A 15,046-nucleotide genomic window follows, 5' to 3' on the forward strand; every position below is an offset into this window, starting at 1 on the left:
AAAAAAGAAAAGAAAAAGGAGCTTTCCCATAGTTTGTTACCTTGACCAGTATCTGAAGTCTGCTACTTTCTTTCCATCCTAAAATGGAGATGAATAAGTGAATCTTGCCTTAAATGTTTCAATTGTCCTTTGTAGAAAAGCCAGATAAATGAGCTCATTTTTTGGAACTAATTGCATTATTGTGGAAAATTCGTTTTCAGAATAAAAATATTTTAAAAATTACAGCTAATCGACTATTAAAACTTAAATTAGAAGAAAATACCATCCTACCTTATAAAGTTCACTTTACTTCTGTGAAGAAACTAAAATTCCGCTTTAGCAGACTCTTGGGAGAATGTGATGTGATTCCATCTCCCTCTCACCGTTTTCCTCCAACAAGGTACAGGGCTCTCTCCCTGGGACCCTGCTCACTACGCTGCCTCATGAGTTACCCCATTCCCAGTTCCAACTCCCAGTCACAGCCGCACACCACTCCACCCTCAGCACCATGGAACATTCGAGTCATTGCCCTCCTTCATTTTTTGGACAAATTGCAGGAACATTACCTGCCTATAGTCTCAAACCCAATTCATGACAGTAGCATTCATTTATTTTACTTTTTGATGGTACAAGTAGTGACACCTGGAGAAAAGGTAGAGGGGCGTATCAGGGTCACATATTGCCCACACCACATGAGATGCAAAGAACCTGCCATGTCTTTATCCTACAACTCCTTAATCTCCCTTGCGAAGGTTCACCCCCCTGGGTGGCAAGGGAGAGAAAAACAAACTTTAAATATATTAATTTATGGAATCACAGTTGCCTTCCAGTTTGGCCTCTTTTTAGATGACCTAGTCTCTTTGGGATAAATTCTCCATCTTCTGGATTCCCTCCCTTCCTCCCCCTTGCTTCTCTCCAAAATGGCATCTGGGAACAGAGCCTATGAGATCTCCTAAGAGGGGGGGAGTTGGGGTACAGATGAGAACTAGGGTGTTCTGGACCCTTAATGGACCCTGCTGAAGAATGGTTACCAGGATGGCTCCCTGGACAGATGACCACTGAAGAACGACTGGCCAGGGGGGTTTCATGGTGGCATTCATTTCCAAAGTCCATAGGCCTGGCGTTTAACTCCAGAAAAGTTCCTGCACATTGATGCCTCTTCATACGGACTCCAGGCCTTTGCTGGTCCACTGAGGCCTCAGCATTTCCACATTAGAACCCGCTGCATCACACCCCACATACCCTCTGGGCCTGGGGAACCAGGAGCACGACCTGGGGCTCAAGTAGCAGCCACTCCCTTCACTAATGACGCACTATCATTTCTGGGCTGTGTTCACGGAGGCTTACAGCAGCAGCCTGCACATACGAATGATTAACTTTCCGTGACTTTTGTGAGTCAGTTCCTGAAACAACCATTATTATTTTATTTTGAATTTTATTTTATTTATTTTTTTATACAGCAGGTTCTTATTAGTTATCCATTTTATACATATTAGTGTATATATGTCAATCCCAATCTCCCAATTCATCCCACCACCACCACCCCAGCCCCGCCTGCGCTTTCCCCCTTGGTGTCCATACGTTTGTTCTCTACATCTGTGTCTCTAGTTCTGCCCTGAAAACCGGTTCATCTGTACCATTTTTCTAGGTTCCACGTATATGCATTAATATACGATATTTGTTTTTCTCTTTCTGACTTACTTCACTCTGTATGACGGTCTCTAGATCCATCCACGTCTCTACAAATGTCTCAATTTCATTCCTTTATATGGCTGAGTAATATTCCATTGTATATATATATGTGCCACATCTTCTTTATCCATTCACCTGTTGATGAGCATTTAGGTTGCTTCCATGTCCTGGCTATTGTAACTAGTGCTGCAATGAACATTGGGGTGCATGTGTTTTTTGAATTATGGTTTTCTCTGGGTACATGCCCAGTAGTGGGATTGCTGGGTCGTATGGTAATTCTATTTTTAGTTTTTTAAGAAACCTCCATACTGTTCTCCATAGTGGCTGTTACCAATTTACATTCCCACCAACAGAGCAAGAGGGTTCCCTTTTCTGCATTTGTTGTTTGCAGATTTTCTGATGATGCCCATTCTAACCGGTGTGAGGTGATACCTCACTGTAGTTTTGATTTGCATTTCTCTAATAATTGGTGATGTTGAGCAGCTTTTCATGTGCCTCTTGGCCATCTGTATGTCTTCTTTGGAGAAATGTCTATTTAGGTCTTCTGCCCATTTTTGGATTGGGTTGTTTGTTTCTTTAATGTTGAGCTGCATGAGCTGTTTATATATTTTGGAGATTAATCCTTTGTTGATTCATTTGCAAATATTTTCTCCCATTCTGTGGGTTGTCTTTTCATCTTGTTTGTAGTTTCCTTTGCTGTGCAAAAGCTTTTAAGTTTCATTATGTCCCATTTGTTTATTTTTGTTTTTATTTCCATTACTCTAGGAGGTGGGTCAAAAAAGATCTTGCTGTAATTTATGTCAAAGAGTGTTCTTCCTATGTTTTCCTCTCTGAAACAACCATTATTAACACTTAACTTCTACAAACTTACAATTAGTTATATTAAAAATAAATGTGATAAATACTCAAAACTAATTATTTTATTACATGTAACCATTATCTATGCTCTTGAGGTTATTTACAACTGTTACATGTGTATGGGGGAAAGACTATATAATGATATGCTATTACACATTTCTTCCCAGCTCCATGTTCAATGAGTTCACATCGATAGATTGAAATCAGCCACGGTGGAAGTACTTACACTGTGCAAATTGGCACATGCTGCAAAATCAGGGTTGGTTTTGTTTTTTGTTTTTGTTTTTCCAGAGAGCTGTTAAACATTTATAAGCACATCATGGCTTATATCCTTTCCAGCTAAGTATACCATAACCCTTCTGATGTTTTCAGGTGTTCTCACTCCTATCACACCCCTGCACACAGAGCAGGTAAAGCCTGCACAGGTATTTTTCCCTCTCCGTCTTATCTCTATTTCTCCTCCTCGCTCCACCATCCAGCAAGACCATCAGGGGCTGGCTTTCCACTCTTTTTTCCATCTGACGAGGATTCCCCTACATATTATCCTCCTTCCTGGGGTGAATAAGCCTTGTAATTTACTCTTACCCGTGGGAGGGTTGTTCATTTGCCTGTTTACAAATAGTATCCAAGAAGAGCCACAGGGCAACCCGGAACTAGGGATTATCGGGATCAAAAATAATTGAGTTGGGCTTCCCTGGTGGCGCAGTGGTTGAGAGTCTGCCTGCCGATGCAGGGGACGCGGGTTCGTGTCCCAGTCCGGGAAGATCCCACATGCTGCGGAGCGGCTGGGCCCGTGAGCCATGGCCGCTGAGCCTACGCGTCCGGAACCTGTGCTCCGCAACGGGAGAGGCCACAACAGCGAGAGGCCCGCGTACCGCAAAAAAAAAAATAATTGAGTTGATATACCAAAATACAACCTCATTACATGGGTCTTAAAGTTGAAATGTTATTTAATAACAACTACTGGCGACTATGTGGGGAGAACGGAACACTTGTGTACTGTTAGTGAGAAAGTAAAATGATGCAGCTGCTGTGGAAAAGAGCTTGGCAATTCCCCAAAGTATTAAAGATAGAACTACCATATGATCCAACAATTCCACTTCTAGGCATATATCCAAAAATAATGAAAGTAGATTCTCGAAGGTATTTGTTCATAGCAGCATTACTCACCATGGCTAAAACATGAAGGGAACCCAAATGTCCATCAATGAATGAATGAATAAAGAAAATGTGGTCTCTACATACTATAGAATATTATTCAGCCTTAAAAAGGAATACAGTTCTGACACATGCTGCAACATGGAGGACATTATGCTAAGTGAAGTGAACCGGTCACAAAGAGACAGATACTATATGACTCCACTTATATGAGGTACCTAGAGTAGCCAAAATCATAGAGACAGTAAGAAGAATGGAGGTTGCCAGGGGCTGGGGGAGGGGAGAGTGCAAAGTTATTGTTTAATGGATATAGAGTTTCTGTTTGAGTTTGGGAGAGGATGGGGTTGATATTTGCACAACAATATGAACGTACTTAATACCACTGAACTGTACTCCTAAAAATGGCTAATACAGTAAATTTTATGTTATGTATATTTTACCATAATTCTAAAAATTGAAAAAAAAATTAAGAGGTTATTCTAGAGGCATCTTCTCCTTAGTCTGTAACTCAAAACCATTTTAAAAATTAAATACCCCATTAGAAATTTAAGAAATCCCTATATCCCAAACATTAAGTTGACAAACATTAAATTGACAGATTTTCCACATGTTATTTCCAACTATTAGCAGTTCACTGACTGGCAATGAGAGTATCTTCCTCCCCTTAGCCCACATGCATCTACCTGAGGATAAGTTCCTTGCATTCTCATATTGGCCTCAATCAAATCGAGAAAAACTCTAAGCTATGATGCTCAGAGAGAAAAAAAAAAACGCGCACCCGAATTTCTATGACCTAGAAATTTGAATTCTCCAAGCTTTTATTTCATATATGTGTAAGCCTGATGCTTACCCATCAGAGCCATTTAGGGTGCTTTCAGGAAGGGATGAGCCCTCTGGAAGCCAATTAACTGGACAGGATAAGCACTGTGGCAGGCTTTCCTCCAGAGAAGGGAAATACAGATGATTTGTGACACTAATTAACTTCAAACCCAGCAACAGGAATACAATTTGGAACAGAATCCAAAGAGGAAATAGTCCATCCAAATTCAATTCTGGTGACTGGAAGACTGTAATTGAATTTCCTTCCTAGAGGAGACACTCCTCACAGGGCAGGTGGGGAGGGGGAAGGGGGTTTCCTAGCAATGAGTTTCCCTGTTCTCTGAAGCTCTGTGTTCGAAGCAGCCCCTCTAATACGCTGGAAATAAATTCAAGGTGTGGATACAATGTCCTCAGCTTTCTTGCCCAGCCGCGTTGACCTTGTACTTAAGGAGGAGGAGATTGGGCTAAGCAGCTATGGAGGAAATGGTGTGCAGGAAGGTGCGCTGTGAGCTTTGAGGACCAGCGGAGGACCCTGTGTGCTCCCTGATTGCCCAAAATGCTCCACTGGAAACCAGGTCTGGCATTCCTCAAGAAGAAAGAGATCTTCAGATGCCTTCACAGTTAACGCCCCTTGCAAGGAAAAACACAGTGTCTTAATTCATCCACATTGACATATGAGTGACTGATATCCGTTCCTTCCCAGAAAGCAGGTTTTCACAAGTCATAAGAAAAGATTATGAGGTCTCTGGATGCCTGAGAAAGGGCAGGGAAGGGAAATGGCACAGAAGGGGGAGGCCAGGGCCCCAAAGACACACATGGCCCCATTCACTTGACAACCTTGCCAAGAGTTAGATCTAAATACAGAAAATACCATAAACCAGCCCTGATCTGATGCCCTCAAGATCACACTGAGGGGAGAGATGGCTGGTGTGGGGCAAAGAGGCTTGAACTTCAAGAGAGAAACCTATATTCCAATCCTGGCTCTCCACAGCCGGCTAGGTAAAACTGGGCAAGCTGCTTCCCCTGTTTCCTCATCTGTAAAACAAGAAGTTGACCCGCGATTTCTAACTTTCCAGATCGCTGCCATGAGCGCAGTGAACACATCTTTCTTGCTTCCTGCTGCACCTTGGCACCTAGTGCAGAGCCTGGGATTAGGAGGCATTCAATGAATACTTGTTGAAGGAATGGATGAATAGAAGTATTCTCTCATCATTCAGAGGCCCTCCCTATGATTTTGCCAAAGTAGAGAACAATTTCAATCACCCTGTTTAAATATTCGACAGTTCACTTCTCTGACAGATTTCAGATCTTTTCAGAAATTGAGCCCACAAAAATAAATAATCAGAGATACGGTCAAAGATCTATGCCAAAGAATACCTCTGTAATTACAAGAAAAAATAACAAAAAATTGGAATCAACCTCATGTCTCAAACTGCAAGTTGTTTAAATAAATTATAGTGTAACTTTAGAACTCAGTACTGCGCAGTCATATAAAAATGTCTTCAAAGAATGTTTCATGCCATGAAAATATTCACTAATTACATTAAATTTTTAAAGTAAGATGCAAAGATTACATACAATGTCTTTCGTTTTGAGAATGTATATATTTTATATATGCATAGAAAAAATATTTAGGAGATTATATAAAGTATTAACCATTGTTACCTCTGAGAAGTCTGACTTGGGGTGGCTTTGCATATTCTTCTTTATGATTTTCTGTTTTTTGCAAATGTTCTTCAAAATATATTTTACTTTTATTTTCAAAGATACAATGTAATTAATGTTTATTCCTTATGACATAAGGGCCTTTTCAAATATTTTCCACATCCTAAATGGCAAACCAGCAAGGCACCTTGGCATGTCTTCCCAACCAACGACACAAATAATAGAATCTCAAAGCCATACCGTAGACAGATTTCTCTCTCTACATTGGCACGTGTAAATGTAGGATGCCTACATTTCTTCAGCAGAAGGAATCCATACTCAAGTGGAGCTCATAAGCTTGGAAACTTGGCTCACATATGTATTGTTAAGTTTTAAATACCAGTGTTAATTTGTTCCGAAGGTCAAGGGTATCAAAGAGACATCACCATGCTAAAGGATAAATGCAGATACGTGTGTATTTAGTTGTAAATATTCAGTTTAATCCTTCTACCAAGTAAACTATGCACCATTGTACCTTTGTGTTGCCTTGGGGATACTGCCTGTCACGCAGAATATGGTCAATAAGTATTTGTTAAATTAGATTGAACAGAATTTCACCCACATCTGCCAAAAGTGTGATTATTTTCAAAATGTGCATATTGTTCATGATTTATAAATGAAATACATCCTTCACTGAGGTCATTCCTCTACTTCAAATCTCCAGTGGCTCCCACTCGCCAACAGAACGAAACCCTTCGCTGCCTGAACCCCGTCCATCTCTCCAGTCGCATGTCTAACTCTCCCCCACGTCCGATATTCAGACCACAGCAGACTCCTCGGGGTTTCCTGGGCACACTCTCCTGTCTACGTGTATCTTCTTGAATGTCCTTTACCCCCTTGTCCACTCAGCAATCTCCCATTCATCCTTCAAGTTCCTCTCAAATGTATCTCCTCTCTGAGTTTCTGGAATTTAACCTCTGCCCTACCCTCTCCGCCCCGACCACATGATCCCATAGCATTTTTATTTTTTCATTTACGTGTTGAATACAGTTATTTGTTTATATGTCTCTCTCCTGCTATAGATCGGAAGCCTCCAAAAAATACGAAAAGAAAATATGAGAACTATTTTTCTAAAATTTTTTTTTTGAGGATGAGGTGATCTGATTTACATTTTATTTTTATTTTTATTTTTTTTAAACATCTTTATTGGAGTATAATTGCTTTACAATGGTATGTTAGTTTCAGCTTCACAACAAAATGAATCAGTTATATATATACATATGTTCCCATATCTCTTCCCGCTTGCGTCTCCCTCCCTCCCACCCTCCCTATCCCACCCCTCCAGGCGGTCACAAAGCACCGAGCTGATCTCCCTGTGCTATGCGGCTGCTTCCCACTAGCTATCTATCTTAAGAACAAAATTAAGCCTTATATTCAGTATATTATATAATATTAATATATAGTATAATGTATTGATTATAGTATATATTAAAGTATTAATATAATATGTTGATTAAAATATATTAACATTGTTATAATAATATTGTCAGTGTTAAGTACAATGCATAATTTGATTTGTATTGTATTGTATCACGGAGCTTATTATGGATCTATTGAGCCACATATTCATCAGACCATTCCTCTGAGGGTCTAATGATCATCTGGGTCTTCAAGAGCTCCTGAGGCCAGAGGACACTCTTTAGTGAGGGAGGGTAGGGCTTCCCTGGTGGCGCAGTGGTTGAGAGTCCGCCTGCCGATGCAAGGGACACGGGTTCGTGCCCCGGTCCGGGAAGATCCCACATGCCACGCAGCGGCTGGGCCCGTGAGCCATGGCCGCTGAGCCTGCGCGTCCGGAGCCTGTTGCTCCGCAACGGGAGAGGCCACAACAGTGAGAGGCCCGCGTACCGCAAAAAAAAAAAAAAAAAAAAAAGAGGGAGGGTAGACAGCACCAGCCTCACTATTTCATTCAAGTTATTATAGTTCGTATAATACACATACCTATTTAAGTGGATTTATAGATTGCATTATCTGTTTTTACCAAACTAACCTCACAAAAAGAGCTAGTCATCTAAAAAGACTCCTGCCAAGAAACCATAAAACAGCCTTTGCAGCAAAAACAGTGAAGCTAAAAAGTACAAAAGTTTGCTATCCGACAAGGATTTAAAACAAAATAGACATTGTTAATCTATGATCTTATACATCATGAGAAAGCAATTTCTTTTTGAAGGGAATTAGTGCAATGGAGAAGTCATTTTGAAAAAAGATGTTCGGACATGTGTGTGATTTTCTTACTGAAAATAATATGTAACAAATATAAAAACAGGTCTACTGTATGTACAGAAAATTTTTAATTTTAAAATCTGATTAAGAAATTTTACGGAGAGTCTCTATCGGTTTTCAAACAATTTTTTAGAAATAAAAACATGCAACCTACCTGATTAGTTTGAAAAAACACCTGAAAGGCATCAAGGAAGATGGAGAACAGCCGAATTTTAATACAAATCTTTGCAAACTTTGTGGAGGAGGTTGACACGAGAGTATAATGATTGAGGAAGACAGTCAATGATGTACTTCTTCTATATGGTTCTATGTATTCATATGAAGTATCTTTTTTCAGCCAAAGCAGCTATTAAAACCAAGTAGTATAATTAACTGAACTAAGAATCAGACTTCTGAATATTTTTATCCCAGTATTAAATAATGAAGTAGGTTCAAACCCATGGCTCTCATTAAAATATTATTACTAGTAAAAAGAAAAAGAGTTTGTATCATTAATAAATAATGTGAAATCAAATTAAAATGTTTCATTTTTCCCATTCTTTCAACTGTTTGTACATTTTGTACTGTACATAATACATTAATACAGTTGTTCATCTATAGAGATAAGTAAATAAACATACATAGGTATATCTAGAGACAGAAGAGATAGTTAATAAAAGTTTGCAGAGTGCAAATCTTCTAAGATTTAATAGCAGAGACATAAGAAGTGCCCATGGAGCCTGTGCATAAAATGTGAAGAAAACATAAAATGGGGGGGGAATACTTTTAGGTAGGCCATGGTCTATTTACTTTGTAATAATCAAGAGGAGAGAAATCCTCTCCAAAAATTTGGGTGTCCTAGAATTTAAACTATAGCACTGAGTAAAAGATTAGAATGTAAACTACAGCACTGTGTACAAGAATGTGAAACCGTATATTCAGCTAAGAAAATGTATCAGAGAGGAATTAAATATTGAAGTTTAGTGGCATTTTCTGACAAACTCTCAAGATCTCATCATTAAATAAATTCACTTGACCAAACAAAGACACATTCTAGTATCTTTCCTCAGAGCACACTAATTTGAATTCATGAATATAATGAAAGTCTGTTTCCAGAAAATGCCCAGAGGGAAATAAGAGGCATTTTTATCACTTATCATTATATAGCAATATAGTGCTTTGAAAATGAGATTCAAACATGTTTTGTTTTCTTTTCTTAAACTCTGTGGAGTTTTGGTTCCATTTAACAGATTAGAAGATGCCTGCATTTGAAGCTAATTCACTTATTGCTGTGCCCATATCTTCAGTCGCTACAGAATATTTACCCCCTCTTCCTCCCCAAAGTTGCGTCTCAAAAGCTGCTCAGTTGCTGAGATCAGCTTATTGATCTATGAAAGGAGGTGAGCAAACTTAGTGGCAACCAAATGAACTCTTGTTGAGACAAAAGCAGCCAGCTTACTGGAGACAATTTGAGGACAAATAAAAGGAATAATTACTTTCACCATGGGTGGTAAACATATGGAACTTGTTAACTCCAAGTGACAGTGCTACCTCAAGCATAAATGGGTTCAAGGAGGGTTCAGATGCATTCTGAGAGAATAACTCTCCAAAGGGTTATTAAATGAAAATTAAGTTTGTTCGGGGAGAACTCCATGCTCTGGAGATGGACCTCAAGGAGAACATGAATCCCGCCTCTCTGTCCATCAAAAGCACTGCGGCTACTCCGGCCTGACACAGAGCAAAGTTCTTTTGTTCTTACCATGACATCAGAAATAAATTCCAGATCCTATTACACAGAGGGCGTCTTTGATAGCCTCCCAGGTCTTGGCACTGCCCACCCTCCTTGGGCTGGGGAGGAAAGTACGTGACTAAGAAATCAGAACTGTTGCTCTCTCTTTCCCATCCTGAAGCCAAATGCACTTTTTAAGCAGAATCAAGGCCCTACTTCCCTTCAAGGGGCCTTTTGGAATTGAAAGTAGCTCAGAAAGACCTCCTGACCAACAGTGCTCTTTTTTTTATTTTATTTTCAAATTTTAAGCCAAAATTGGTTAACTTCAAAGAGGCTCTGTGCAAACATCACAGCATTGTTTTCCTAAGGAGGCCTTATTGAATGATTGATATTTTTAGGGTTTTCCAGCCCAATGATCTCTTTGCTAAAAACAGCATGTACTGACTCATCTTGGCATTTGTTTGCAAACAAAACCCACAGTCTGAACTCTGTTTATCAACCCCCAACACTGGAGTTGCTAACAAGTAGTGATCACAGTGGCCCATGCCTAGCAAAAGGTGCTCCCCTGTGACTTTGCTTTTTACATACAGATTATAATCTCTGTCCTTCATTGGAACTTCAAAGCCTACGAGAGACTATACTCCCTTCAATAGCTAATTCCCCTTATTTCCTGAAAATCTGTTTGCGGAGAATATGAGTCTACATTTCCTCTTTCACAGATATAAATATTCACTAGCCCTTATACTATAGAGAAGTTTGAGCTTCCTCTACTTTCCAGGTGACCACAGATAAATGATCCATTTCTAAGAGCATTTGTTTTGAAGACTAACAGGTCCAGAATTTAAACCCACCCCTAGACTAACATTTTCAATTGGGAGAATATTTATGTTAAAGAATCTTAAGCTAATTTTGAATCTGTCCTTTCACTAAATGGCTCTCTGTAGTAATTCATTCCCCTTTCTTTTTTTTTTTTAATTTACTTATTTTTATTTGTTTTTGGCTGCATTGGGTTTTCGTTGCTGAGCGCGGGCTTTATCTAGCTGCGGCAAGCGGGGGCTACTCTTCATTGCAGTGCATGGGCTCGTTGCAGTGGCTTCTCTTGTTGCAGAGCATGGCCTTTAGGCACGCAGGCTTCAGTAGTTGGGGCGCATGGCTTAGTTGCTCTGTGGCATGTGGGATCTTCCTGGACCGGGGCTCGAACCCGTGTCCCCTGCAGTGGCAGCCAGATTCTTAACCACTGCACCGCCAGGGAAGTCCCATTCCCCTTTCTTAGGGAATAAATTCCACTTGAAGGCTAGAGCAGTGGTCAGTACTTCAGGCTTTACAGTCAGGCTTGCAAGGCTGTGGAACCTTAGGCAATCTACTTAACCTCTCCATGCCTCTGTTTTCTCATCTGTAAAATGGGTATACGATAGCCATTAACTCATGAAATTGTTGTAAGAATTAAATGAACAAATACATGTATGGTGCACTCTATGCTGCTATGGACATTTCAAGTAAAATTTATGCTTATCTTTAATAGCCTATGAGAAAGAGGCATACTTCTGACATTTTTATTCTACTGTATTTTGTTAAACGTAATTTAGTTTCATTTCATAAATTGCAAGTATGCTGTAGCAGTATGAGAACTGGCCTTAGCATTGGAAGACATGGGTTCAAATATTGACCTGATACTTACTAGCTTGTGGCCTAGACTCATTACTTCACCTCCCTGAGCCCCAGTTTCTTCACATAGATAAAAGGGATGATACTGATGGCTGAATGGACTGAATGCTTGTGTGCTCCCCAAAATTCATATGCTGAAGCCCTAATCCTCAATGTGATGATATTTGGAGGTGGGCCCTTTAGGAAGTAATAAGTTTAGATGAGGTCATGAGGGTGGGAGCCCCTGTGATGGAATTTGGGTCCTTGTAAGAGGAAGAAGAAAGACTAGAGCCCCCCCCCCCCCGCCTCTTTCTCTCCCCATCAAGTGAGGACACAAGAAGGCAGCTGTCTGCAAACCAGGAAGAGTCCTCCCCAGACACCAGATCTGCCGACACCTTGATCTTGGACTTCCCAGCCTCCAGAACCATGAGAAATAAATGTTGACTGTTTAAGCCACCCAATCTATGGTATTTTGTTATAGCAGTCTGAACTGACTAAAACAGATGCCCTCTTCATAGAATGTCAGAAGGTATGACATAGGCTACAAGTTTCCCTCAAAATCCACTCTTTTCTTCTTACAGACTTAAACAATTAGCCAGGCACACAGCCAGATAGAACAAAGGCCACGTCCAGCTTCACGGACATGCCACCTGTATAGTCTCACAAGCCCCACAAGCAGAAGGACCATTAAACCCTGGCTTAATTCTCTGCTGTTGGCATCTCGGATTCTTAATAATTTTATCACTGAACTTGTGTTTTGTAAGTGAAGTCTAATGGGACCATGGAGCATGCGTGTGAGCTGAGAAAATATGTGCAATGCATGTGTGCATCACTTCTTGCCACCTTATCTGTGTTCGTGATTCCCACGAGCACAGATTTCTGATGGACCCATGATGTATGGGAGCTCAGCAGGACTCAAAGCAAGTTCAAAGGTAAGTGTTTGTTATGCCTATGACTGAGTGCCATGGTTTGAATGTTTGTATCCTCCCAAAATTCATATGTTGAAATCCCAACACCCACAAATGATGGTATTAGGAGGTGGGGCCTTTGGGAGGTACTTAGGTCATGAGAGTGGAGCACTCATGAATTGGATTAGTGATTTTATAAAGGAGGCCCCACAGAGCACCCTCACCCCTTCTACCATGTGAGGACACAGGGAGAGGGTGCTAGCTATGAAGCAGGAAGAGGGTCCTCATTAGGTGACCATGCTGGTGTCTTGATCTTGGACTTCCCAGAACTGTGAGAAATAAATTTCTGTTGTTTATAAGCTTCCGGTCTGTGGTATTTTATTATAGCAGCCTGAACAGACTAAAACTAGGTAAACAGGTACACAGACAGTCCCCAGAGGCCACACTTACCATTCAAACAACAACTTTCTTCAAATAGAGAAAGAAGACAATGAAATTCTAAGAAACATGAATGACCAAGGAACATTATCTTTGTATTAATTCCCTGTATTCACCAACCACTTTACACTGAAAATGATGACATAGAAGGAAAGGGAAAAAAAAAAAAAAAAAGAAGGAAAGGGAAAGATAGGGCAACTTATGGGTCGTATTCATTTCAATCCTTCCTTACTCATCAGTAAGCTGAAGGTAGAGCATGTTGGCAGAATGTGTGCATATCAAGAAGTAAAATTAAAAATGAGTTACTTCTGTGCAATGTTTCCACCGTTCTAATAAGAAATACTAATATGTGTACATGCTACCAAATAGAAATTGTGGAATTTTAGTGTTTCCACGTAAAAGTGAACTGTTCTTTTATTTGCATTTAAAACAGACGTTGCACAACAGAAATAAGAATGGTAAAATTCAGGCTTTTAATTTAAAATTTTAATTTTTCTTTACTTAGAACAACATTAAATAGCAAAAAAAAAAAAAAAAAAAAAAAAAAAAAAAAAAATCCACCATGACAACTCAAGAGAGAGACCACAAAAAAAAGGAAAAAGCTTTATGTTTTAAGTATTTTTAACCACACTTTTCCCCTGCTTTTTGTAAAAGGAGCTACATATTTCCATTTTATCCTGGGCACTGCAGATTATGTAGCCAATCTTGATAAAGACCATACTTCCCAGCCTCTCTTGCAGCTACATGTGGCCATGTGACTTACTGCAAGCAGATTCCTGCAGCAGCTTCAGGGAACTATCTTAGGAGATGGTGGGCATGAGCCTTTGGCCCTTTTCTTTGATCCTTTCTCCAGCTGCAATGTAGATGCTGCCATCTTGCACCATGAGTTCAAGAGTCACCCCCTGGGGCTAGCAAAGTGGTGAGTTGGAAGGAGCCAGGGTCCCTGAGGGCTTTGTGAAGAAGAACCATCTCATAGGCCAAGACTGTGAATTGCTCAACTTTTACCGTGTGTAGAATGGATTTCATGAAATGACTTGGTAATAGCGTGTGCCTGTGTTAGTCACTCGGTGAATGCCTAGATTTTTATTTTTATTGTTTGTTTTTTAGTCAGCTAAAAAAAGAAATATTATTCTTCATATTTTTCTTGGGAACAGTTCAGCACCCTTGGATCATCTACAATCCCCAGCTTGGGGTCACTGCTTCAAGTTTCCACTTTGCTCACTATACCTGGCCGAGCCTTCTACGACAAGTCAGTGGCAGCTGACTTCACTGTTCTTGTTGCACCTATCGTAATAAAAGCTGAGCTCTGGCACCTGGAGAGGAAGTTCTTATATCATTCAAACAAGAAAAGATTGACACCTTCAACTAAATTCCGCCCCTAAAAAACAGCATGCTCCTCTGTGGAAGGTCTCAGCAGGACACGGCGCAGAAACCTGGAGAAGGCCTTCTCTGCCCATTCCTCAGTCTTCTGTGCGTAATTAAATCAACAGAGTTTGGGGATTGGCTGACTTTCAACACCCATAAAAAAGGTGCAAAGTTGGGAGAAGATCTAGTCAATATGCCTTTATATATCAAATATTCTGTAAACTCTTATCTTTAATCTGTGCACTAATGTGCTTCTGCTGGTATTTTATTTTCTCCTCTCAGTCAGGGTGTAAATTTCCAAAGTAGATCAAAGATGGCAATGATAGGAAGCCAATGGCATCATGACGTTCCTGACTACACCACTAGGCTGTGAGTTAACTGAGGGCTGGGATTGACTTTGAGATTCTTTTTCATATCTGGTGGCTAATGCATGGCTGGCACATAACAAGTACTCATCAAATGTTTGCTTAATTAATTAACAAATGAATCAATTAATGAATAAATAAATACTTTTAACAGATGCTCTTAAAATCCATTTTAGGATGACTGAAGT

This window comes from Leucopleurus acutus, assembly GCF_964270905.1.
Source record: "Leucopleurus acutus genome assembly, chromosome: 5".
Taxonomy (NCBI): domain Eukaryota; kingdom Metazoa; phylum Chordata; class Mammalia; order Artiodactyla; family Delphinidae; genus Leucopleurus; species Leucopleurus acutus.